This window comes from Triturus cristatus, chromosome 6 (assembly GCF_964204655.1).
Source record: "Triturus cristatus chromosome 6, aTriCri1.1, whole genome shotgun sequence".
NCBI lineage: Eukaryota > Metazoa > Chordata > Amphibia > Caudata > Salamandridae > Triturus > Triturus cristatus.
The window spans coordinates 826,635,310-826,656,617 of NC_140589.1; the positions used below are offsets into that span (position 1 = coordinate 826,635,310).

Sequence of the window (21,308 nt, forward strand, 5' to 3'; positions counted from 1 at the left end):
CCTCAAATATTTCTAAATATCGAATATCATCCATGATGCATAACGTTTGCTGTTTACGCAACAGGGAATGTCTGTACAGGTCCAACCACGCTTCAGAGGGCTGTCCCGGTGCACATGACACACAGGAATGGGGGTCCCAAACCCTCTGCCACTGGTCTGCACCCCATTCAGAAGAAACAGAAACCACTGGAGGAGGGCCCCAGACTATGCGCGCCCCTGCAGTTTGGGCATCTGATCTGGCCTTCTGATGACGTCACAAGGCTCACCTTTCTGCATTACTGACAGCACCATTTCAGGGCAATCTGCCAGAGTTCAGATATCTTTTTTCAATTCAGGTACATTTTTTGTGAAATGTATACATTGTAAAATAAAGTCAAGAACGGCAAGTGTAAATATTAAAATAACAGCATCCAGCAATTGTTATGCCATTAATGATACAGGATGCTGTGAAGAGTCTTGATGTGAAATGACAGCCGGAACTACAGTGGGCTCATGGACAAGAAGGAACATACAGCTTTATAACGATCAAAACAGAACAAAAGATTAAAGAGAACCCCTAGCAAGCAGCTAGAGAATGAGGTAAAAAAGACATTTAGCTGTTAAGATAGACGGGTGGCTATGCCAGCTGCCAGCTAAGCAGACTCAAATACAGCTATAAGGCAAACATTTAAAGACATGTGAGAGCAGAGAGAGAGGGAGTGGAGGAGCATGGTTCAGACACTGTAAGGCTTAATGAGCCATTACAAAAGCCAGATGGCTCCTGTGCACGTTCCCGCTGCGCGTAACTGCACGCTGGTGACCAGGAAAAGCCAGCCTTTGGTAGCAATTTGAAAGGCCAGTTACTAAAAGTCGAGCAACAGTGCATGCGCTGCTCTAGGCTCGACCTAAAAATGGTAGAACAACAACGACTTCAATAGACACAGGGCGTAGAGCCTGTAGAATAGCTGGGACCCGAAGGAACCACCCAAAGGAGTAACACAGGGAGCCCACGGAAGACGGGTGCAGTGTGGGAACACAGATGCGTGCTTAGTACAACTCTATGGGAAAGTCGCAGTTGGAAAATTACAGTTTATGGACACTTCAGAGAGGACTTCAAGCAAACCCTTTGGAATATAGAAGGTTCTAAGGCCAGCACCCTTGTGAGTACCGAGGTACCTGTGTTACCTATCCCAGAGGAGCCGGATGCATAGGGGTCAAGTGGTGTCGGAAACCCTCGTCGTTTTCAATGGTGTGATGCGAAGAAGTGCTGCTGCCGAGAAGATGAAAAGTGTCCGATGGAATCCAAGCCTGGATCCGAGGTGAGAAGAACCTGAAAGCAGAGGGGACAGAGTCTGGGTGACTTCAGGGTGACCAGCGGCTCGGTAGACGAATGCTCACCAATGTCAGGTGCTTCAGGTGTGAAGATAGGATGCTTGACTCTGCAGCCACGGGGACCAGGAGATGTCGACGACGACCAAAGTCCGGAAGTGAGCTGTTCCACAAAGGATGTCGAGTGCTGAGGAGGCCAGTGTCCGAATTGAGCACCAACAAGCCTTGGCAAAGGCAACCCATACGGGCAGAGGAAACAGGTTACGGTGAGGACCAGCAAGGTCCAGGAGACTCTCCAAGCTATGGGGAGTCAGGGCAAGTCTGGAGCAACCAGGGAAGCCCAAGAAAAATCAAAGTGACCCTCACCAGAACCCACAGGCCAATGGACCAGGGATCGCGAGGGGACCTCAAGCGAATTCACAAAGCACCAGCCCACAGAGCACTCGTGGAATGGAGGCTGGAAATCTTCGGTGGAATTGCTGCTGGGGGCTGAGACTACACGTAGTCTTAAGCACAGCCTCAGGGATCGCCAAAAAGCATATGCTGCTGCAAAAGTACACAGAGCACAGGGGTTGTTCGGGTTGCACACTCCCCACGAGGGATACTGGTCTCAGGATTGCTGAGAGAGCAGATCGACCTCAGAGATGCTCGGGAACCCACCTCCTGTGTTGCAGAAATCTTTGAAGTCCTCAGGAGCTCGGGCGATGCAAACCGGTCAGATGCGTCTAGGTGCCTGCGGCTGCAGGGGAGTAACTCCTTTACTCCAAGGGAGATTCTTCTGTCGTCCAGCGAAGTGTAGACCGTTGAAGTACTTGGTTTCTGTTGCAGAGTTTAGTCCAGGTAAAATCCAAAGTCCTGTAATCAGGTTTCCCACTTTATACAAAGGAAAGGGGTTGGAGTGACTCTGGGGACCCTCCTAGGAGAGGGGCTGGACAGAGGGGTGGCTACACCCATGTTCTTTGTTGAGTTTTACACTAGAGCAGGAGCAAATGGCTCCTGGAACTGGTTTGAGCTGGACTATGCACAGGGATACCAAATGTGCCCCCAGTGCAGACTTTCTGGCACTCTAAGAGTGCACCCACCCAGCCCCAATACACTAAAGCCTATCTGGGAGGTGGTCACAGCTCCCTGTGACAGGAAACCTAATGTCAGGCCTTCCTCTGCTCGAGCTTGGCTCAGAAGCAGGAGGGCAGACTTGTGTCTGTGGCTGGCAGCATCCATTTTGTGATGCCCAGGTCGAGAAAGCTGGTACTGGGTATACCGGTGCGCCACATAAGTCACTCTAGGAGGGTGGAATCATACCTCCCCCGCCAGTTACTGGTGGGAAGGTATGATTCCAAGGTGTTTGACACCAAACACAACATGTTTCTTAGAAGCCGTTTTAAAGTTAGAACTTACCGCAAGGTTATAATGGACTTAAACATATATGGTTGGCTGCATCACAGAAAACTCAGGAGAATAGGTTCTGAAGGCTGCAGGGGGGCCCTGCTCATGCAGGGACACCCTCTCACACAAAACCCAGCACTCTGCCTTCAGGACTGTTAAGGGCTGCCATAGGGGTGACTGATAGATTTATATGTATAGTGATTTAGAATAGATACAGGGAACCTATATCTAAGTAAGGGGTGCATGCACCTCTGTACACAGTCTGTAGTAGCAGACCTGTGGTGTCATTTTGAATGGCCTCTCACGGGTGGCAAAATACATGCTTCAGCCCCTGGGAGGCCTCTGGGGTACCTATGCCCTGGGTACATGGTGTACCATATACTAGGGACTGATAAGGGTACCCTAGAATCCAATCTGCAGTATACTTAAAGTACATGCACAACCAATTTAGGGAGGAAGCAGATAAATTGAGGTCCTGATTTGCAGGATCCCGGTCAGACTAGTAAAAAACCAGCAAAACACCATGAAAAAAGTAGGGGTATATCTATGCAGTCAGATCCCACCTTCCTACATAACACCCCCCCCCCCCCCCAACGAAAGGAGATAAGATTATACTTGCCGAGTTGAGACTTTATTGCCTCAGTGGCCATATGAGGAAGATCATGCACTAGCATGGATACCCCCTGTCTTATGGTCCACTAAGGAGTCTCTACCCTTAAGGGTATTGGATTTTCCCCAACATTTGGGATTACTACCTGTAGTGTGTTTTGGCAAAGTAAAAGGCTGCTGTGGCGTCTGAGTAGAGAAGTGAGGCCCTAATAAAGTTGGTCTCAGCTTCCTCAAAGCACTGGTCACCATGGAGGCCTTTCTTTCCATGACTGAGTTGTATCTGGCCCTAAGGGTCAACCTCTGGCTGCCTACAGCTGAGGGTTGGGTCCCTTTGGTTGGAACACTCCAAGGAAATTGAGCCCGAGACCCGCAGAGGCGGGAATCGAACCCTGGTCCCTGGCCAGAACTCTGCTTCAGGGTCTGCCGCTCTAACCATTGAGCCACACTCCTCCACTTGTGACTAACGCATTTCAGTACACCAATCTATCACACCCCTTTCAGTGGCCATTGTACTGTATAAAGACCAATACATAAAAGACCTATGCAAAGCAGTTTTACAGGGAGTGGACCTTGCCGAATGGCCTAAGTGGGCTTCACCAAAGACACAGGCCATGCTCCAAGGAGATTTTCTGAGATTCAAAACTGCTTCGTAGTGTTGCATGAATAGATATGATCTCACTGATCATTGGCTGTTCACTCAACACATTACTTGAACCTTATATTCGAAAAGAATCGAAACTTACACCTAATTGCCCTCTAGATTTTCTGCCTCTAGTATAGCACTCACAACGATGGACCTGAATGAAGAGACTAATCCAATCAACATCAGTACTTAGCCTAGATTCAATTTTCTATAAATATACCGAAGTTCCTGTCATTCTTTTCACATCCCATCAAGTTACTAAGGACAGATGGGGAAATTCTGCATGGACAGCAGAGGACATTGACTATATTAAAGCCTAGTGTAACTTTTTGATCTTTATGTGAACTGGCTGTGAGTTTAGGAAAAAGGGAATTGTAATGAATAGAAGATGGTCCAGTCCACGTGGGTTTTTCATGTAGATTTATTTGGGTTAAGATGTTAAGCAGATCCCCGGGGCGTGGCCAAGATGGCCACCATGGCGGACATGCCTTTCTGAGGCTCTGCGATCGGGCTTCCACCTCGACCTGCTACATGGAGCCCAGCTGGTCTCCAGCTATACTTAGCGGTACTGGACTACACCAGGCACCCAACGCCACCGCCTGCGACGGCCGTGCAGCCCTGTAGCGGCAGTAATCCGTCTTCTCAGCAGGGAAACGGCACGGAGCATATGATGGAGCCCATCCTACCCGAAGATCCCCGCCTCAGTGACTGAACCGCCGCAAGCCCACAGAATTCACGCAGCTCCGTGAGGTAACCCTGACACCCCAGAAGCAACCTGGATGAGCCGCAGACACCACAGGGGGCATAGATAGCCCTGAGAACTTAAGAGTGCTGCGCGCTCACACTATAATTGCGGCGAGAACCCCGGCGAGGCTGCCATTCATTGCCCCGGGCCCTACCTGTCTCCCGCCCTGCAGGCGACAGAGGATTCCTGCCTGCAATCCGTGTCAGATACGAAGCGGCCAGAAAGAACCGGTGGCGGTCCGGCAGGCATGGAGTGCCTGTAAGCGCTGCCGCCAACCAAACTTGCCATCGGAGCTCCTCGACTGCCGAACTGGGTGGAGGACTCATGCGGCCTGCCTCCTATGACCCCGGACTGCAATCAACGCCCAGGTGAGCCCACTCGATGGCACTGGAAGACTGGCGGGAGGCCCTGCTCACCCTGCAAAAACCGCCGAGGGCAGCGGCTGTTTGGCAGCCTGCCTGACTTTAAGATGGCGGTTCATAGCGACCTTCAATGACGAGATACACGGCAACGCGGCACACACCGAGACCCCCCCCAACTGAGATCACAGCCAACACCCGCACCAGCGCCCACCAGTGCCTGGGGATTGAAAGGAGCTGGTGTTCCCGCAGTCTGCACGACAACAGAAACCTGCCTGGTCTCAACATGGAGGGTCTGCCCAAAAGTTCCTTGTAAGCAGTGTAAGGCGCGCGGAACACTGACCCAAGTACCGCCCTTTACTACAACATACCGGGGCAGGACTGCCGTCAACTGTTGAAACCGGCACTTACAGCGGCGCCACACAGCAAGCCCCCGGTGACCGAGACTGTACCAGTGCCCCCACCGTCGAGGGGAACTGTCTGCCCGCCCGCGACTGAGATCACTGGTAATCACCGCTGCTGCGCAGGCCAGGCGGAGAGCCGCGACGGGGGCCCGCCTGGCTCATACTTGTGACTCATCAGCCCATGTTTGCAGATTGTGCCGCCTGCTGAGCCCTCACCTGGGCAGGGTGATACCACCATACTCTACCGCTGAACCAGCCCAAAGAACATTTCCTACCAGCATATAAAGCATCCACAACCGACGGCTGGCAATGAGCAAGCAGTGAAGTGGTAAACAAGGGAACACTGTAAACATCTCCACTGCCCAGGCAACGGCAATCCACAGACAGACGCCAAAAACAATAGCCTACGCTGGATCAGGCCTAAAGATATTGCCTGACACAGAGGTCTGCCCCAGCCACCTACTGAGTACCCACTCCAGCTGCCTACTGAGCAACGCTCACCTCTTGGTACACCTAAAATCCACGGACCCACCCAAATCCCGTCTCCTTCCTGAGATATTTTCATCCACAAAAGGCACCAACTGGTCACATCGCCAGGACACGCAACGTCAATCAGGCCAGCATTTCGCCCTGATACCAACGCCCACCGCGCTCACGCGGTCTCAACTGACGAAATGGGCAAGCCTAGGGCAGCGATGACGGCTCAAGGAGCTACCTCAGACGCTACCAATATTCACTCCACTGGCACCCCCAAAGACGATGCCACAACAGCGGACAACTCCCTCTCGGCCAAATTAGACAAGGTTCTAGCGGCAATAGAACAATCCAGGCTATCAATGCAACAACAACTGCGCACCCTGACGACGGACATTAGCCACCTTCGGGATGACCACCGAAAATTATCTGACATGGTCTCCGATAATGAAAAAGCAGTAATTTCCATCCAACCCATGGTGCAGACTCACCAAGACTCTAAACAGACGCTGATAGGCCGCGTGTCCACCATGGAAGAGCGTATCGACGACTTGGAAGGGCGTGTGAGATGCTGTAATATACGTGTTCTTGCCTTACCGGAAGGAATCAAAGGGACGGACGCAGTGGACTACATGGAGACCTGGACCAAGTTATTCACTCCCAACGCAGAGCGGACAGCATTCTTCTCCATTGAACTGGCCCACCGTGTCCCAGCACGCCGCCCCCAGCCGGGAGCCCTGCCAAGCCCAATGCGGGCAAAATTCCAAACACTTCAGAGACCGGGATGCGGTGCTAGACTGGACCACTCGGGTAGAGAACAAAACCATCATCCTCTTTCCCGACTATTCCCGAGCGGTCCAGCGTCAAAGGTCATCCTTCCTGGAAGTGAAACGGCACCTACGAGCAGAAAAGATACAATACTCCCTGCTGTTCCCAGCCCGCCTGAAAGTCATACATGATGGCACCACCCACTTCTTCACGGCCCCGGAGGAGGCGCATGACTGGGCGGACCAGAACTGTACCACAAGCCATCATGCAGAACGCACCCAGGAGCAATGCACTAGAGAATTGGGCCGAAGAAGACGGAGTTCACGACGCCGCAACCAACAGGGCACCTCCAAATCGCTCCCACGCACCCTGGGGTTCCCAGACCTGAAACAAATAGTTCAGGAAAGACAGAAAGCCCTTAAGGCGGTGGCGAGCCTCCGCCCCACCTCCCCTGCAACGGATATTGAAAGGGCTCCCCACCTATTCTCATCGGAGGAGGAAGGAGACAGTGAAACAACACAATCTGGAGTGGACTCAGTGGCCTTGTCTTCGGTCACCCCGCAAACAGCTTATGATCTGATATGAATGGACCTTTGCAATACAATGAAGGCACCGGTTGGGAGGTGATACTTTCTGTACACAGACACAAGCAGTCTTTGCGCACATGCACCCTCATGCCATCTTCTGCCTCATCAGCCCTTTATACACTCAGGTAGACCAGCAGCCAGCCATACACTGTGCGCATAGCCCACACGCCGAGTTACCTCGCAGGCATAGGCCGCCACCCCCATAGCATGTTGATGCTCTCATGCCAACCGAGAGCTAGTTTGGACGTATCGCCTTTGACAATAGGTCTCTCGCATTGGGGCTGCTGTTTTTTGCCCCACCTTAGTTTCCCCCTCCCACTGAACACGCCCATACTGCACTGTGTCCCCGCCAATATGCCAGTGAACAGCAGCACAGATGCCCGAGTAGTGCGGACATCGGGGGAACAGATTAGCGCTCGAGATTTCCAGGATAGCCCGAGTGCCCCCTCAACCCTATATACCGTACACGTACATTGATGGCATAGACCAGCACCATCACCATCCTTACAATATATGCTTACATCAAATGCCACCACGCACAAATTGAGTTCTTACAAGAGACGCACCTCACGTCAGAAGAAGTGGCAAAGCTGCGTAAGCGATGGAGGGGAATCATATACGCCACTACGTATTCGGCCTTTGCTCGAGGCACCCTTATATGGATACGTCCCGGCGTTCCATTCCAGGAACAGTCCCACACCAATGACCCAGATGGCTGATACGTTCTCTTGCAGGGACAACTGGAGGGTCAAGCAGTGCTATTGGGGAGTATATATGGGCCCACCATAGGCCAAAGCAAATTCTGGGGCACACTCTCCACCCCCTTAAGCACATACACACAAATCCCCTGGATCCTAGGAGGGGACTACAACTGCGTACAAAACATAACACTGGATAGATCCACTCCTCCCCACCCGGCATCCCCCATTGCAGCACAAGCAAAACGATTCACAACATGGGCGCAACACTGGTCCCTCGCAAATGCCTGGCGAACTCGGAACCCCGCCACCAGACTCTACTCGTTTCACTCAGTGCCCCACGACCTCAGGGTGTGCCTAGACTGTTTGCTTTGCTCCCCCACTATCCTGCCTATGGTTTCAGACACGGACTACCTAGGCAGAACCATATCGGACCACGACGCTCACACCCTCACGATCCGATGGCGCCCGCCACACCCCCTTGTCCCTACATGGCGGCTCCCCAGGGACTGTCTCGACGACCCGGTTTTCAAACAAACTCAGGCGGACCACATACGCCACTACTTCCAGGAGAACACTGACATAGCCACCACACGTGCGAAAGAGTGGGACGCCTTTAAAGTCGTTATACGGGGCACGTATATTCGTCACATCACGGGAGTCCGCCAGGTGTTGGAGCGAGACATCAAAAACGCAGAGCAAACACTGGCCACCCTTACAAAAGAGACAGACCCAGACAGAGCCACGCCGGCCCAAATTGCTGACGCCAAAACAGCATATGAGGAGGCGATAGCAAGCCTGCGCCGGTATAACTTTGTGGCACATGCGGCCTGTGCTCACAAAGAGGGTGACAGGGCAGGCACGTTATTGGCGTGGCTCGTCAAACAAGATTCGACCCTCCCGCCGATCACGGCCATCTGCAGCGTTCGTGACACTATATTACACTCACAGGACTCAATCCTGTAGGCCTTTCAAGAACATTACACATTACTCTACGCTAGCCCCGCCCCGATACCTGAAGAAACCCTTTCCAAATTCCTGAATCAACACCAACCACCCCAGATAGCAGCGGCACCCGCCGAGATCATGACGAACCCATCCGAGCTACGGAAATCAGACATGCCATGAAAGCATTAGCTACCCGCAAGACCCCCGGTTTAGATGGCCTTCCACTAGAATTGTACCGCACCTTCGCATCCCAATTGGTCCCTCAACTAGAGATTCAGTTTTGAGCAGCCCTTGACGGGAGCGCCTTGATCCAATCCATGTGCGAATCAGTTATAGTGTCCCTTCTCAAACCGGATAGGGATCCCCACTAACTGGGCTCTTATTGGCCCATAGCCCTATTACCGGCGGACTATAAGATCTACGGAAAAATCCTGACGGATAGATACACCACTATCCTTTCACAACTGATCCACCCGGATCAAAATGGATTTGTGCTGGGTAGAAATAACTCTCACAATATCCTACGGCTGTTCCACGTGCAGGACCAGATCCGTGACCGCTTCCCCCGAGTGGCGTGTCTGGTCTTGGACCTAGAAAAAGCTTTTGATACCCTCTCATGGGTATACTTATTTCAGGTCCTACAACACTTGGGAATAGGACCCCGCCTCCAGGCTTACACTAAGCTCATCTACTCCACGCCCACATCCAGAGCGAGACTAGGCCCCCTCATCTCCGCCTCTTTTTCGGTCTGCCGGGGCACCCGACAGGGTTGCTCACTCTCCCCCCTACTTTTCGCCATGGCAATGGAGCCTCTAGCAATCCACCTCCGGGCCGCGGGTGAGCAGTGGGGAATCCCTATCACCAGCTCCACCCATGCTGTGTCACTGTACGCCCATGACGTACTTATTTACGTCCAGGACATTGCAGCAGACCACTCCCCTATACTACGCATTCTACAAGATTTTGAAGAAGTGGCGGGACTCAGAGTCAACTGGTCCAAATCCACCGTATATTCCCTGGTACAGGCCATGCCCCAGTGCCGGCTGAGACTGGGCAACGCTGATCTTTCATGGAGCCCCCAGGCGGTACGATACCTATAAGTTGACTATATCATACACCGCAGGACATCTACAAGGGTAACTACCGCAGACTGATGGCTGGCATTAGATCCTCCATACACTTTTGGAAAGATCTTTCACTGGCAGTCAAGGGGAAGATAGCAGTCGCAAAAATGATCCTCCCTCCCTCAACTCCTCTATCTCTTTTCCAACCTCCCGGTGGTTCCCCCCGCTCATTTTTAAGTGAACTCGACACCCTGCTGGGGACCCTCATCTGGGGCTCCGGCTGTAGGCGTATCGCCCTTGCAAAATTGCAGCTGCCTCTCGACCAAGGAGGGCTAGCTGCCCCATCCTTTGAGGCTTACTTCCTGGCCGCCCAATTACAATGGGTGTCCCGTTGGACAGCGGGCCGGGCGCAGAGGAAACTGTTCACTATGGCTGGACAGCTTCAAACCCCCACCATTCATCACATGCTGCTGCCAGGGGCTGCGCTGCCCCAACCAAGCCACTCCAAATGATGACAGCATGCGCCTGTCTCACACACATCCACAGAGTGCACCGGGCGGCACCCCATACTCTTCTCTCCTGTCGCTGGTAGGGTTCCTCAAAGGCTGCACGCACTACATGGAAAGAATGCTACATATATGGACCAAACACGCCCTGACAGACGCAGGGGCACTATATTTTAACAGACAACTGCAGACATTTGAGGCACTCATGAATGACTTTGACCTCCCTAGGTGTCAGGAAGCGGGCATAGCGCGCCTGCATCGACTACAACTCCCAGACTACCCGGAAATAGAGTGGGAGGAGCCGCGGGCATAAATCGAGACGATGCACAACCGACGCTGTGCGTAATTCAGGATAAACGAGTTCCGTGTTTCCCGAACCCGTTCCCCGAAAATTCTTGAGAGCCGCCTCGTCGTTTTCAGTACATGCAGTGGCGAAGGGTATTTACGTTCCTGGCCGGGGGCCTGGAAATCCCTCCTTCGCCTTTCCGGAGAAAAGCGGAAAACGAGACGTGGACGAGCACGTGAGTAGCAGCGTGCGAGACTCAGCCGGGTTCCTCCTTCGGTCTGTGAAGCACCATCAGGTATCGGCGCAGGAGCTCGCTTCTCCCCAGGGAGGAGTGAGCCATTTGGGGCCGTTGTACATTCGGATCGCCAGTGATTCAGGCGAAGCAGTAAAACATTGTCCCCTGTGCATTTGGAGGGGGGGGTAACGCTAACCCGTTTTGTTTCTTTACTCTCGCTTCCCGTAGCTGGGGTGTTTTGATGAAAGGACAATAAGGAATAGACACTGGGACCCTTTGAAGCGGTGAGGCAACCGTTGCTTACTTCCTAGGACTCACTAGCCAGACAATTTAAGGCTCGCAATAGACATAGGTTCAAGTCTTTCTGCCAGGAGCAGTTTTGTTGGTATTACCTGATCTACAGTGCAACCGTCCTTTTCGTTCTGCTTTCTTACGCCACAAACGAGACTGTCTAAATACTCTGGGTGAATCTCTTGAGACAGTATAAGGTCTTGCTATTGCTCTTTACATTTCACGAGGGCATTACACCATAGAGAACGTTTACCCTGTTGGGAGGTGCCTGTAGGTTTGCGTGGTGCATGGTTTGAGCCTGATGTAAGAGTTGGCTTGTTTATGACCCAATATTGAAGCCCACTAAAAATATAGTTCATTGAAGATCTTAGCGAAAATTACTGAGAGTAGCATTTTCAGGCATGTCAATGTAAGGTATTGTTTCTATGTTTGTATTTCTTTACAGGTTCTAATCCCTTCTGTTCCCATCCTTCCCTTCCCTCGCTTGATTGCTCCAACCTTCCGTGCCTTTAGTGCAGGAGTTGGGGACGTCGAGAGGTGGACCCCCTATAGCATCACCCGAATCCTGAGGAGTATCGGACCTGGGACGGAATCGTGACACTAGGGGTCAGTTCCTGTTGCACAGGCAGCTCCTAGATGACTGCCGCAAACAATGGCACACAATGGATACAAACCCCCTACACACCCGGTCATCCACGCAATTCTACAGATGGGCCCGGGGCGACACCTAGTCACCTAGATATACAAAGCCATACAAACCCTTAAACAACCCACTCTTGCGCCCCTCAGGGAAAAATGGCAAACCGACTTTCGCAGGCCACTACATGATAGAGAATGGGCTAAGGCCCTTGAATATACCAAGAAGGTATCCGGCAACTACCGCTTCAAAAACATATAGTTGCATATCCTGCATCGGGCATACCTCACTCCCGAAAAACTCCAGAAGTATTTCCCCGAAAGCTTCTTCGCCTGTCCTAGATGTCTGGAGCCCACTGCCTCATTTTTACACATGCTATGGGACTGTCCATCACTCCACAGCAACTGGCATACAAGCCATACCACCCTCAGAACGGTCACAGGTCTTCGGGACCTCTACACATGGGAAGCTAGCGCTCTTGGTATCTGTAAGCGCCACAAGCACTGGCCAAACGATGCATCACTATGCATTGGAAGGCACCAGAAGGCCCCCCGGCGGCCTGGGTGGGCACGGCCAAGAATGGGGCGCAGCGGAAGAGGGAATACTCCAAGGGGAGGAAGCCCAGGGAACTCGCAAACATCCAATCTCCATGCCCTGGGCCATGCTGCTCCACTCCTTTACACAAGAAACGCTAACAGTGGCAGGAGCACGAATGGACCGTTCTCCCAGAGCCTCTATAACTTCTGCGGATGCCCGGGTGGACATGCAAAGGGCCCAGACACCTGATAGGCCACGTCCAATAGCCGCCAATGACTCATCGCCACACCCACATACAGACAACTTCTAACAATCCCCCTCCTCGACCTCCCCGCACCTGCGCAACTCCAATACGACATCTCGCAACAGTGCAACACTCGGGCGCTCAACTACACACGGTCGCAACATAAGACACAGTGCATCACAGTTCTATACCCCAAGTTTGTTCAAGGTTAGAATATGGCTGACTTTCCATAACCCCTATGAGAATACGTGTGAGGGGGAAAATACACCTCACACCCCCAGCGCGGCATAACGATCACCCTGCATGAACGTTAAATGTATCCTGACATCGGCCTCTAAGGGCCATTACCAATCAATAGACTGAGCGGGGGGGAATCTACAACCATGACATTATACACTCTTAAGTCAGTGTATGATACACCCGTGCGATATCACTTGTACGCCAACAGCTTCGGCAATGATAGATGTGATGTATGTAACCATTTCAAATGCCAATAAAAATGTTTTACAAAGATGTTAAGCAGAGCCCCACCAGGAGCAGCCTTCCTGCTGCTCAGCCCAATCATCAACTGACTCACACACTAACCAACATTCAACTCACCAACATTCTCTCACCTCAGTCACACTGGCTGAGCAGCAGGTATAACAACTGTATAAAACAAGGACCCCCTGTATCTGCTAGTAGTTCCTAGGGCAGGGAAACAATTCTGAAAGTAATAACAATTCCTAGACAACAAGAAACCTGGCGAGAATCAGGTTTTATACATACAAACAGAAACTCAGTGTACTACCGAAAAACAGTTAAGAACAATTCATTTTATTCATACATATCATTTTGTTAAAACAGGTCTACCAACACCAAAGACAATAACATGACAATCAATATGACCATACATGTATGTCTATTTTAATTCACATACATTCTAATGTAAAAAAATATGAAAAACACATAAAGGTGCATTGTATGGTAAAATAACTCAAAGGTGGCTAAATCTAAGTAGATGCAGATGTAAATCTCTACGCGCGTTTCGGCGTGACAAACGCCTTCTTCAGGAGAAGCCACTTGAATTTCTGCATAGAAAACAAAAATTTGTGTAACATAACACATCATATGAGGCATTGTAGTATACTGAGTCTGTAACGAATACAAAATTATTGTGCATTGTACATATATACTAAGGTCTTCTACATTTACAATTAAACCAAGAATTGACCATGGAACAAATAATTTCTGGTTGGAAAGGACGAAAAAATAGCGGAGACAAGAAAAGAAACCAAGATATGTCACCGGGTGAATAGATAGATAACTGACCCAGATAGATGAACCTAGAAGCGTCTGGTAGTGAAAGAACAAAAGATGTAGAACATGCTCTAATGGATCCCTAATTAACAAAGGGCGCTTACCTATGAATCAAGTACAGAACACCAGGGGTTTTACCCGCGATCACAAACGATGAAGGGAACGAAGAAAGGGGTGGAATAAAAAAAGGCTTTTAACTTTATGTTCATTATACCATCTCTACAAAAAGTTATAAATTGTCTGAGTGGACGGCTTGAAATTACCTGTCCAAACTCTTACGTGGCCCAATTGAGGATATACAAAAGGGTAAAAAAAGGGGGTATTATGCTGTCCCTTGTATGAATCTAGAAGAGATTGTACATATATTAAAGCCTTATGCAACAAATGGCTAACATAACTGACATAAAACCATAAACTATAAAATCATAAATGTATACCTGAACATAGGTCAATTCTGATCAATTATATATACGCTCAAGGCGGGTAGACGCTTGAGCCCAAGACGTCTAGGGAAGAATTTGCGAGGTGAATAGGTGAACTGGAGTAGATATAGTAAAAACAGGAAACGGACAGCTGTCTTATTTGATGCTGAAAAACACAAGTAGAATTAATTATATCTCAACTCCTGAAATACAGGAGTAATGGAGGGTAACGTACAGTAAGACATGGAGTTACCTGTTGTTTTTAAAATGTACGATATGAGCCACAAGTCCGTGAATGTCGGTAGGCTCTACAGATGGTAAAAAACCACTTTGGATAGTGGGAAACCACAAGGCTACATCGGGCACAATTCTGTAATATAAATAGATGGAAAGTGTTACCTTTATAGTCTCCAACTGCCTATACGATTTAAACTGGGTTGGTTACTCAAAATTGAGTGAGCAGTACAAAGCGACACGCTAGTCCGCAACGGAGATAGAAAATTAGATAGGCAATGGAGGCAGGGACTAACAGCACTGACATTTACGATTAGAGCTAATGTGCCCCGACTGTCCGCATAAAAAGTACAAATTCTAATGTGCAGGATTTTAATTATTAAGAAGAACAAGCTTTATGTAGATATGTTAAACTAAAACAAAGGATAGAATGCGGCCGAGATGGAACAGGTCCTAAAATGTTAACCGATGGTAAACAATTTGAGCGCGATAGCATTCTAAACGCACTGTGTCTTTGAGGTAAAATAGAATCTAAATATGCAGGGTAATCTGAGGTATAACTTGCATGTCGCTAGATTCAAGGAAGTCTGCATTGCCTCCGGCAAAGTATCAATAAGCTTGTGCACCTTAACTGTCTTTAAATAGGCTAGCTCGAACGCACCAAAACGAATAGGCTGTATATTTCCGCATCATGTGATAAATGTATTCAAGTGTGCATAAACTCAGTCACTATGGCATACGCAAGTAGGGATAGCAGGAAACACTAGACTGCTAACTCTTATCGTTGGATAAACGAATAGGTAATGGAAAGCGGTGAAAGGAGAACAGGCATGAAGTATGAAAATAACGAATCCAATTCGTAATTAATTTTGAAATAACAAAAACAATAAACAATGTTAAATTAAGCCAGAGATGATACACGGCTTAAATTCTTCCCTATAGGGTATAGCACCAGATGTTCTCAAGTACTAAGTCTCATGGTATTTAAGGGGGAGTAACTGCTCACAATAAAGGGTAATTATCCATCATTTTGTATTATATTTGATAGCATTCTCCCATGGGATATCATTGTTTAATCCCTTTTGATTAGATGCCAAAGTGAAAATCCAAAACACCTCCCGTTTTTACGTTCTTCCTCCGTTTTGACAGTGCCTAATGTATCAAGATTTTCAATTCTAAACCAACGTATTTCGTTAGATTTGTGTTTGAATTCCAGGTAGTGCTTTACCAAAGGAGCATTAGTTTTTGAAGTGTGAATTGCTAAGCGATGTTCAGTGAGCCGAGTACAGAAGGATCTGCAGGTCTCGCCCACATATCTAAGCCCGCAGGGGCAGACAAGGAGATATATTACATTTTTGGTCTTGCAGTTTGAAAACTTGTGAGGGCGGATGACATAGTCTTGGTATGTATAACTAGTGCCCTCAAGAGCAGTCTTGCATGCTTTGCAATTCATACATTTGTATGTACCTTTAATCGGTAACTGGCCATCAATAGTCTTCTGAGAGAATGGTATTTGTTCAGTGAATCTGGACCGGGTAATAAAGTCCTTAATATTTTTATTTCTTCAGTGAGCGAACAGCGGTTTAGGCATATTTTCATTCTCTTCTAGATTGCTGTTAAGAATGTGCCAATTGGAGTTGACGCTCTGTCGAACTTTATTGTTCATCGTCAAATGTCTAGTGATGCATACTAGTTGGTTGTTAGTAGTCAGAGGTTAAGGTTGTAAAAGACAGTCACGATCATAGAACCGTGCTCGTTTAAAGGACTCTCGAACTAGTCTTTGTGGATACCCATGAGCAAGAAACTTGATTTTCAACATACTTGCCTGGATATCAAAATCATGAATATTAGAGCAGTTCCTCCGGAGACGGAGGAATTGACTAAAAGGTATACTTTCTTTTTTTGGCACGTAGATGGTAGCTATCAAAATGTAATAGCGTATTGCGTGCCGTAGGTTTGATGAACAAGTCCACTTCCAAGATTCCTTCATTATGTCGTATGAGAATATCAAGAAATTCCCCTTGATTTTTACTGGTATGTGACGTAAAATGAAGGTTGTTGTCATACATATTGAGCCATTCAAGAAATTCAGACAGTTTGTCTTCCGTGTCAGTCCAAATGAAAAAAATATCGTCAATGTAGCATGACCAATTAGACACAGATTCATAGAAGGGGGCTACTTCATTGTGGATGTGTATCATCTCGAAGTAAGCCATATAGATGTTAGCCACTGAGGGAGCTACAGAAGCTCCCATACTTACGCCCTTTATTTGCTTGTATAAATTATTTCCAAACTCAAAGGTGTTCTCTGTTGAGACAATTTCTAAGCATTGAAGAGAAATGTTTTAGGACATATAACATTGTATTTATCAATGAACCAGGAGGTGGCTGCTGGGGCTTTATCTTGAGGGATATTACTGTATAAAGCCTCGATGTCTAACGTCACAAGTATACTGGTGACCTGATTAAAAGGGAGATGTTCCACTTTATAATGATGGCTGTAGTATCCATAACATATGAAGGTATTTTCGGTATGTATGAACTTAATAGTTTATCAGAATATTTTGAAAGAGGTTCCAAAACAGAACCAATGGTGGACACTATCGGACGATAGGGTGGATTAACTATGTCCTTGTGAATTTTGGGAATACCATAGATACATGGCATTTTAGGTTGCGATTGATTCAAGTAATCAAATTCTTTATGCAGATGAAGCCATCATCTAATGCATGTTTAGTCAAATGTTGGATTTTAGATTTCACTTTAGATGTAGGGTCTCGGTGTATAGGAGAGTAAAAGTTAGTGTCGTTAAGGAGAGATTTCATTTTTTGTTCATAAGTGGAGGTATCGATAACCACTATGCCACCCACTTTGTCACAACTTTTAATGGTCAATGCTTTTTCATTTGATAATTTGTGAAATGATAGGAATTCTTCTCTGTTTAAATTGTATACAGGTTTGGGTACAAACTTTGTAGCTTTATTAAGACAGTTTAGAACAGTATGTTCAAATACCATGACCTCAGGATAAAGTTGATCTAGAGTCGGTGTGAATACAGAGGGGTTCGTCATGCCTGAAAGATTGGTGATATTAATACAGGAATCTTCTTTGTCCATAAAGAATTTTTTTAGCCTACTCTTGCGAAAGAATGTAATGATGTCTTGATAAAGCTCAAAGATATTAGTAGTAGAGTGAGGCACGAACGATAGCCCTTTAGATAGCAAGTTGGTGCTAGCAGTATCTAGAGGGGTAGAAGATAAATTAAAGATGGGAATTAAGTTCCTCTCCTCCAGTACTGACCGTTGCGGGTTTCTAGCATCTGATTGTTGCTCTGCTGGTTGTATGCATTTGGGTAACTGCCCCGAGTTTGATTGTGAAATCGCACTCTGGGTTTCCCCCTTCAAGCACCACGCTGCTCTAAAAAAGGCTGCGGGGCATTATGATTAGGGTTAAAAGTTCTGTGAGATCCTGTTGACTCATACTGATAAATTGTATTTTCTCCCTCAGAATCTGAGGTATCAGAGAATGTGTGTACTCGAGAGTTCCTAGAATTATCCTCATTGGGGTAGTGGTTTTGTTTATAGAAATTCTTGGATAAGTAAGGATATGTTTTTTCTTTTGTATTATATTTGATATCCTTCTGTAATTTATCGAGTTTATGTTTAAGAAGATAATCCTTAAAGGATGAGAGTTCCTTCTCAGCCTGTTCAATTTTCTTTTTCGCCTCATCTAGAGCAATGTTCTTTCTTATTTTTTCTTCTAATTCTAATAGCTCATTCTTAAGCGCTGCTATTAGTTCTTTTGGGGTTTCCACAATTAATATCATTAAGTCATGCGAACATTTATTCGCGATAAGACTCCATTTTTCCAGGAATTGTTTGACGTATAAAAAGACCTGGAATGTTTCGTATACGGAGACTCTGTGGAAGAACTCCTGCTTTTAAGTATTCGAGCATAAATTCGCCATGGGCTTCCATCCTAGCTAATTTCTTTTTGAGGAAGATTAGTTCATTTACCTCATCATTTCCACGGATGCTGGTGGTAGAGCTGCCAATAAAACTTGAGCTGGAGCCCACTAATGCAGCAAATTCCTCATCAGTAAACCCAAAGGTTTTCAATTGGTCCATATTGAATGCAATGAACTGGAGAATAAACAATTTAGGTTCAAGGGACCAAAAATAGAGATCTAGAAGAAAAGAAAAAGATGAAGGAGGAAAGAGGAAAGGAAGCAGTGATGGGGAACAAGAGAGAATGGTCAAGAGACAAATGAGGAATGAAACACCTGAAGGCACAAGAATCCAATGTACAATGCAAAGAATAATAAAAACGAATAATACTAACAACACGGCCCCGCACAGACAAGCTGTGGGTAAATCAACTGTATAAAACAAGGATCCCCTGTATCTGCTAGTAGTTCCTAGGGCAGGGAAACAATTCTGAAAGTAATAACAAATCCTAGGTAACAAGAAACCTGGAGAGAATCAGGTTTTATACATACAAACAGAAACTCAGTGTACTACCGAAAAACAGTTAAGAACAATTCATTTTATTCATACATATCATTTTGTTAAAACAGGTGTACCAACACCAAAAACAATAACATGACAATAACCTGACAATCAATATGACCATACATATATGTCTATTTTAATTCACCTTCATTCTAATGTAAAAATATGTAAAAAACACATAAAGGTGCATTGTATGGTAAAATAACTCAAAGGTGACTAAATCTAAGTAGATGCAGATGTAAATCTCTACGCGCGTTTCGGTGTGACAAACGCCTTCTTCAGGAGAAGCCACTTGAATTTCTGCATAAAAAACAAAAATGTGTGCAACATAACACATCATAGAAGACATTGTAGTACACTGAGTCTGTAACGAATACAAAATTATTTTGCATTGTACATATATACTAAGGTCTTCCACATTTACAATTGAACCAAGAATCGACCATGGAACAAATAATTTCTGGTCGGAAAGGATGAAAAAATAGCAGAGACAAGAAAAGAAACCAAGATATGTCACCGGGTGAATAGATTGATAACTGACCCAGATAGATGAACTCAGAAGTGTCTGGTAGTGAAAGAGCAAAAGATGTAGAACATCCTCTAATGGATCCCTAATTAACAAAGGGCACTTACCTATGAATCAAGTACCGAACACCAGGGGTTTTACCCGCGATCACAGAAACGATGAAGGGAACTGAGAAAGGCGTGGAATAAAAAAAGGCTTTTAACTTTATGTTCATTATACCATCTCTACAAAAAGTGATAAATTGTCTGAGTGGACGGCTTTAAATTACCTGTCCAGAATCTTACGTGGCCCAATCGAGGATATACGAAAGGGTCAAAAAAAGGGGGTATTATGCTGTCCCTTGTATGAATCTAGAAGAGATTGTACATATATTAAAGCCTTATGCAACAAATGGCTAACATAACTGACATAAAACCATAAACTATAAAATCATAAATGTATACCTGAACATAGGTCAATTCTGATCAATTATATATACTCTCAAGGTTGGTAGACGCTTGAGCCCAAGACGTCTAGGGAAGAATTCGCGAGGTGAATAGGTGAACTGGAGTAGATATAGTAAAAACAGGAAACGGACAGCTGTCTTATTTGAGGCTGAAAAACACAAGTAGAATTAAATATATCCCAACTCCTGAAATGCAGGAGTAATGGAGAGTAACGTACAGTAAGACATGGAGTTACCTGTTTTTAAAATGTACGATATGAGCCACAAGTCCGTGAATGTCGGTAGGCTCTACAGATGGTAAAAAACCACTTTGGATAGTGGGAAACCACAAGGCTACATCGGGCACAATTCTGTAATATAAATAGATGTAAAGTGTTACCTTTATAGTCTCCAACTGCCTACACGATTTAAACTAGGTTGGTTACTCTAAATTGAGCGAGCAGTACAAAGCGACACGCTAGTCCGCAACGGAGATAGAAAATGAGATAAGCAATGGAGGCAGGGACTAACAGCACTGACATTTACGATTAGAGCTAATGTGCCCCGACTGTCCGCATAAAAAGTACAAATTCTAATGTGCAGGATTTAAATTATTAAGAAGAACAATCTTTATATAGATATGTTAAACTAAAACAATGGATAGAATGCGGCCGAGATGGGACAGGACCTAAAATGTTAACTGATGGTAAACAATTGAGCTCGATAGCATTCTAAACGCGCTGTGTCTTCGAGGTAAAATAGAATCTACATATGCAGGGTAATCTGAGGTATAACTTACATGTCGCTAGATTCAAGGAAGTCTGCATTGCCTCCGGCGATGTATCAATAAGCTTGTGCACCTTAACTGTCTTTAAATAGACTAGCTCAGACGTGCCAAAACGAATAGGCTGTATATTTCCGCATCACGTGATAAATGTATTCAAGTGTGCGTAAAGACAGTGTCTATGGTATACGCAAGTCGGGATAGCAGGAAACACTAGACTGCTAACTCTTATCGTTGGATAAACGAACAGGTAATGGAAAGCGGTGAAAGGAGAATAGGCATGAAGTATGAAAATAACTAATCCAATTCGTAATTAATTTTGAAATAACAAAAACAATAAACCATGTTAAATTAAGCCAGAGATGATACACGGATTAAA

General features: G+C 46.7%; 1 long non-coding RNA gene across 5 annotated transcripts; it reads right to left on the reverse strand.

Moving 5' to 3' along the window:
• Nucleotides 1-13,524: 13,524 nt before the first annotated feature.
• Nucleotides 13,525-21,066, reverse strand: LOC146817938 (uncharacterized). 5 transcript variants are annotated; one of them, XR_014963032.1, is made up of 10 exons: nt 20,945-21,066; nt 20,403-20,516; nt 20,165-20,315; nt 19,990-20,071; nt 19,829-19,889; nt 18,701-19,495; nt 14,704-14,820; nt 14,466-14,616; nt 14,292-14,372; nt 13,525-13,799 (listed from the first exon to the last, which is right to left on the reverse strand). It is a non-coding gene; the product is annotated as an uncharacterized LOC146817938 (long non-coding RNA). The 5 variants fall into 5 exon arrangements; XR_014963031.1 differs by having other exon boundaries at nt 14,133-14,372; XR_014963034.1 differs by lacking the exon at nt 18,701-19,495 and having other exon boundaries at nt 14,133-14,372.
• Nucleotides 21,067-21,308: the final 242 nt, after the last annotated feature.